Raw genomic sequence first — 6,699 nt, forward strand, 5'->3', positions numbered from 1 at the left:
CTGATGTCAATCGCCACTTGCTCTCAGCTGCACCTATGTACAGAAAATCCAGTAGATTTGATCAATCAAAGTCTGCTCAGCGTCAGATCAGTTCAGCTTGCATTATCCACATTTTTAGGGCCACAGTACTTGACTCACTGATCACCTAGTTAAACTGTCTTTGCCAACCAGGAGCCACCCAGTGGAGTATTAAATCACCTGTTAGTTGTTTAAGGTATTCAATCTATAGCTTGTGTAGTATAATTTATGTCTGGTTTGGGAATATAAATGTTGTTAGTATACTAAATTTTGTTAACATTCTCAATCAATTAAACAGTCCAAACAAGTTACCTTTCAATGATTTCTAATGAAACCTTCTCGTTTAGCCGTTTTACACTGGAGGTATCGACTGTACCCCCTCTGTCAACATTTCAGCTTTTCTGGTTGAGGTAAATATTTGTATGAAAGGTGTCATGTTGTTTTGGATCAACCCACATTCCTTGACGTCGATCACGTCAAATTGTAAGTGGGTAGGTGTATGGAAATGAAGTTATTTATACTTGTGAACTGTAATTACTTCCGTATTTCGTCAGTCAAGATTGATGTTCATCTACGGATTGCACTCTCTACTGAAGATTTGCTTATTAAAGGAACACCGAAACCACTCCCCCCCCCCGCCGGTCTCTCTCTGTTTCTCTCTCTCTCTCTCTCTCTCTCTCTTTCACGTGCATGTATATAAAATACACTCCTGGAAATTGAAATAAGAACACCGTGAATTCATTGTCCCAGGAAGGGGAAACTTTATTGACACATTCTTGGGGTCAGATACATCACATGATCACACTGACAGAACCACAGGCACATAGACACAGGCAACAGAGCATGCACAATGTCGGCACTAGTACAGTGTATATCCACCTTTCGCAGCAATGCAGGCTGCTATTCTCCCATGGAGACGATCGTAGAGATGCTGGATGGAGTCCTGTGGAACGGCTTGCCATGCCATTTCCACCTGGCGCCTCAGTTGGACCAGCGTTCGTGCTGGACGTGCAGACCGCGTGAGACGACGCTTCATCCAGTCCCAAACATGCTCAATGGGGGACAGATCCGGAGATCTTGCTGGCCAGGGTAGTTGACTTACACCTTCTAGAGCACGTTGGGTGGCACAGGATACATGCGGACGTGCATTGTCCTGTTGGAACAGCAAGTTCCCTTGCCGGTCTAGGAATGGTAGAACGATGGGTTCGATGACGGTTTGGATGTACCGTGCACTATTCAGTGTCCCCTCGACGATCACCAGTGGTGTACGGCCAGTGTAGGAGATCACTCCCCACACCATGATGCCGGGTGTTGGCCCTGTGTGCCTCGGTCGTATGCAGTCCTGATTGTGGCGCTCACCTGCACGGCGCCAAACACGCATACGACCATCATTGGCACCAAGGCAGAAGCGACTCTCATCGCTGAAGACGACACGTCTCCATTCGTCCCTCCATTCACGCCTGTCGCGACACCACTGGAGGCGGGCTGCACGATGTTGGGGCGTGAGCGGAAGACGGCCTAACGGTGTGCGGGACCGTAGCCCAGCTTCATGGAGACGGTTGCGAATGGTCCTCGCCGATACCCCAGGAGCAACAGTGTCCCTAATTTGCTAGGAAGTGGCGGTGCGGTCCCCTACGGCACTGCGTAGGATCCTACGGTCTTGGCGTGCATCCGTGCGTCGCTGCGGTCCGGTCCCAGGTCGACGGGCACGTGCACCTTCCGCCGACCACTGGCGACAACATCGATGTACTGTGGAGACCTCACGCCCCACGTGTTGAGCAATTCGGCGGTACGTCCACCCGGCCTCCCGCGTGCCCAGTATACGCCCTCGCTCAAAGTCCGTCAACTGCACATACGGTTCACGTTCACGCTGTCGCGGCATGCTACCAGTGTTAAAGACTGCGATGGAGCTCCGTATGCCACAGCAAACTGGCTGACACTGACGGCGGCGGTGCACAAATGCTGCGCAGCTAGCGCCATTCGACGGCCAACACCGCGGTTCCTGGTGTGTCCGTTGTGCCGTGCATGTGATCATTGCTTGTACAGCCCTCTCGCAGTGTCCGGAGCAAGTATGGTGGGTCTGACACACCGGTGTCAATGTGTTCTTTTTTCCATTTCCAGGAGTGTACACTGCCGTGACAAGTCACGCGATAGTGATATACAAATATACAGATGGCTGTAGTATCGCTTGCACAAGGTATAAAAGGGTAGTGCATTGGCAGGGCTGCCATTTACGCTCAGGTGTTTCATGTGAACAGGTGTCATTCAATACTCCGAGATCCACAATGTCAACAGTGTGCCGAGAGTACCAAATTTCAGTCATAACCTCTCACCAGTGACAACACTGTGGCCTCAGGTCTTCATTTAACGACCGTGAGCAGCGGCGTTTGCGTAGAGTTATCAGTGGTAACAGACAAGCAACACTGCTTAAAATAACCGCAGAAATAAATGTGGGACGTACGACGAACGTATCCGTGGGCAGTGCGTTTGGCGTTAATGGGCTATGGCTGCAGACGACCGACGCGAGTAACAGTACGACATCGCCCTCAGAGTTTCTCCTGGGCTCGTAACCATGTCGGTATGACCCCAGACGACTGGAAAACGGTGGCCTGATCAGATGAGTTCTGATTTCACTTGGTAAGAGCTGATTGTAGACTTGGAGTGTGGCACACACACTACGAAGCAATGAACCAAGGTTGTCAACAAGGCACTGTGCAAGCTGGTGGTGGCTGCATAATAATGTGGACTGTGTTTACATGAATGGACTGGGTCCTCTGGTTCAACTGAACCGATCATTGGCCGGAAATGGTTATGTTTGGCTGCTTGGAGACCATTTGCAGCCTTTCATGGACTTCATATTCCCAAAAAAGGATGCAATTTTTATGGCTGTCAATGTGCCATGTCACCAGGCCGCTATTTATCGCGAATGGTTTGAAGAACGCTCTGGACCATTCGAATGAATGATATGGCCACCCAGATCGCCCGACGTTAATCCCATCGAACATTTATGGAACATAATCGAGAGGTCAGTTCGTGCACAAAATCATGCACCGGCAAGACTTTATTCACTACTGTACATCTACACTATTTATGACAAATCGCTGGAAACAGTATCTACAGTAAAGCTTCGAGAAGTAACTATCCAGAGCGACCTTAAGTGAAATGAACAGTGGGAAAAGTAGGTGCCAGAGTCAGATTCATAGGAAGAACCTTAAGGAAATGTAACTTATCCACGAAGGAAGTGGGTTATAAGGGGCTTGTTCGACCAACTCTTGTGCATTGCTTACGTTTCTCGGATCCCTACCATGTAAGACTGATAGAAGAGATGGAGAAGATCCAACGAAGAGTGGTGCGTTTCGTCACGGGATCGTTTACCCGGTGCTAGAGCGTTATGGAGATGCTCAACAAACTCCATTGGCAGACGTTACAAGAGAGGCGTTGTGCGTCACAGAGAGATTCACTCTTCAAATTTCAGGATAGAACTTTTCCAGGAAGAGTCGGATAACATATTACTTCGTCTGACATGCGTCTCGCATAATAACTTCGAGGAGAAAATTCTCGGAAATTAGAGCCAATACAGAGGCTTAGCGATAGCCGTTCTTCCCACTTGCTGGAACTGAGTTGGAGGGCTCAGTTAGTGGTACGGACAGTACCCTTCGCCTCACACCTCGAGGTGGCTTGCGGAGTGTGAAGTACATGTAGATAATTGCACAACATTCGAAGGTAATCATCTTGCTGAGCTTGGAAGCTCCTGTTCACGTTATGTCAGTGTTTAGGAATTACATTTGTGTTTTAAACTCCACATTCTGCGAAACACAATGTATTTCTTTTCCTATTTACCTAAACATGTTTCGACACCTGCAAGTCATCTGCTGGAGGTCTCTGTTCATTTCTGTAGTAATATTAAACAAAGTTCATGGATGTTTTCCTATATACGTGTACATTTTTTATTTTGGTTCGGTTGCTCATCCAAAACTACAATGAATAGAAACAAAGTGATGAACATGTGGGCGGTGACAATAACATAGCATTTCCCGAAAAGTATGGCAATAAGAGGATTTTTCAAATCTCGTTTTTGCGAAAAAAATCGTGTGAAAACAACGTATGTAATTACAAAAGAAAAGGGAAACACACCAAAGATACAAAATAGGAAGAAAAAAGAGCGTACAGAGCATATACAGCTACTAATCTCGAAAAGGTATTTCTAAATTAATAACTATTTAATTAAATTCTTCCGACTACTTCGTAGATGACATGATCAAACGCTAAAAATGTATAAAAACAGCCAAACCTGAACAAAAATCTTTCACAATTAATGTAATTTAGATGAGCTACCGAAACAAAATAAAAATGTACATGAACATAGAAAAAAATTCCATAAAAGTTATTTAATATTACTACAGAAATGAACAGAGACCCACAGCAGACGACTCGTAGATGTCGAAACATGTTTAGGTAAATAGGAAAAGAAATAAATTGCGTTATGCAGAATGTGAAATTTAAAAACTCAAATTTAATTCCGAAACACTGATATAATGTGAATATAAGTTCCAAGCCGAGCAAGATGATTGTCTTCAATTGTAATCGAACCAATAGTGAAATAACGATTATATCTTGCTGCGAGTGCATCAGAGGGAAAAACAGTTGTTAGCTACCAATGCGCCCCTGACACATAATAGTGAGACGTCATTTGCCGTAGTGTACTTGTGTGAGGCGTATTGTCCGCTAGAGAAAGTTGTTCTTAAGCTACTTGTCATGTAGACCTGCTTGATGTACAAAGTCGCTCGATCCCACCCTGTACTCTCTTATGATGAGCTCGGGGTTTTAGGACCTCGCTGCACTCACTCATTCTTCTAGTCACACCTACCTTATATTTTTTGTATAGTTTATCAGAAGGCACTGCTCAACACCAAATAGACTGTAAACATCTCCAGACCGACTTTCCTATACCACAGGTGCTACCCATTGCGCTGCGTTGCCTTGTGTGGAGACTGGTCATTAGGTGCCTGCGGCCGTGTGCTCCATAGGAGTGCAAGGCTCTCCTAATCGCCCGCCGACCCAGACGGTATGGTCACGAGCACAATCCTGTGCCTACGACAGTCAGTATACGCGCATTCGTACGTCAAGTGAAAGTCGCTGCCGACCTTAATAGGAAACAGCCCCTGCAGCTATTATTGAAACACACCCAAGACTAACAACGCAGCATGTAACGTACTTGCCTATGATTTAAAATAGTATCCACGTAATTTACATCGTCAGAATTATGTGTGGGCCCTCACATATCCATATGTGCATAGCCCTCCTTTAGCTAAGTAGCAGGTATTAATGTATGTCCATATGTTAATGGAACGTTGTATAACATTCGGACAAATAATGGCTAAGCTGGTAGAGCCACCTGTGAGTTATCCTCTATGGGAGTCAGCAAAGATTTCAGAGACTAGAGTAGTCACATTGCTCTCCTGATTTGAATTTAATATAGTATGTGTTGCTTTGGAATATGAGTTATTTCTTTAGCCTCCTCTATTAGATTAATGCTCCGACAGTACCTTGACATAACAACTGTGTTTGATCTGATACACAATTCTAGAGCATCCTCATCAACAGCATAACCCATCATAGATGAGCTATATTATTGCTCGGAATAACCACACTCTGTTTCGTAGTATACCAAGTTGGCACATGCACAGTAACGAAAAAAGTCACAACACAAAAAGTAATTAACCCCCCTCCCGAACAGGCCATGAAGGTCCATAGGTACCGACCGGCCGCCGTGTCATCCTCAACCCATAGGCGTCACTGGATGCGGATATGGAGGGGCATGTGGTCAGCACACCGCTCTCCCGGCCGTATGTCAGTTTCCAATACCGAAGCCGCTACTTCTCAATCAAGTAGCTCCTCAGTTTGCCTCACAAGGGCTGAGTGCACCCCACTTGCCAACAGCACTCGGCAGATCGGATGGTCACCCATTCAAGTGCTATCCCAGCCCGACAGCGCTTAACTTCGGTGATCTGACGGGAACCGGTGTTACCACTGCGGCAAGGCTGTTGGCAAAAAGTAATTAATGTAGTCTAATGAATTGTGGGAATAAATTATTCAAGGTAACATATTTAAGTGATTAACATAGCAAGATCACAGGTTAATATAAGTGTGAATAGTCCATTGCAAATGTGAAAAGCTGGTACATTAAAAACAGGTGTAACCGCCAGTATGTTGAATGCAAGCATGTAAACATGCATTTATTATGTTGTGAGGGTGCCGGATGTCAATCTGTGGGATGGAGTTCCATGCATGTTGAAAGGTCAATACAGAGACTGATAACGCTGTTTGCAGATAACACTGGAATTGTCATCCGATCATGTAACATATGCGCCCGATTGGAGACAAATCCGGTGATCGAACAGGCCAAGGCAACATGTTGACACTCTGTAGAGCATGTTGGGTTACAACAGCGGTATGTGGGAGACTGTTATCCTATTGGAAAACACCCCAGGCATGATAGCACAACAGATGGAATCACCAGACTGATGTGCGATTTTGCAGTCAGGATGCGTGGAATAACCACGTCGGTGCACCTACTGTTATACGTAATCGCACCGTAGACCATGGCTCCAGCTGTAGATCCAGTGCGTCTAGGCTGCAGACAGGTCGAGTTCAGGTCCTCAACTGGTCTCCTTCTAACCA

General features: G+C 45.9%; 1 pseudogene; it reads right to left on the reverse strand.

The window, feature by feature from the left end:
• Window positions 1–5,949: 5,949 nt before the first annotated feature.
• LOC126471884 (5S ribosomal RNA) lies at window positions 5,950–6,067 on the reverse strand (annotated as a pseudogene).
• Between the last annotated feature and the right edge of the window lie 632 nt (window positions 6,068–6,699).

This window comes from Schistocerca serialis, chromosome 3 (assembly GCF_023864345.2).
Source record: "Schistocerca serialis cubense isolate TAMUIC-IGC-003099 chromosome 3, iqSchSeri2.2, whole genome shotgun sequence".
Taxonomy (NCBI): domain Eukaryota; kingdom Metazoa; phylum Arthropoda; class Insecta; order Orthoptera; family Acrididae; genus Schistocerca; species Schistocerca serialis.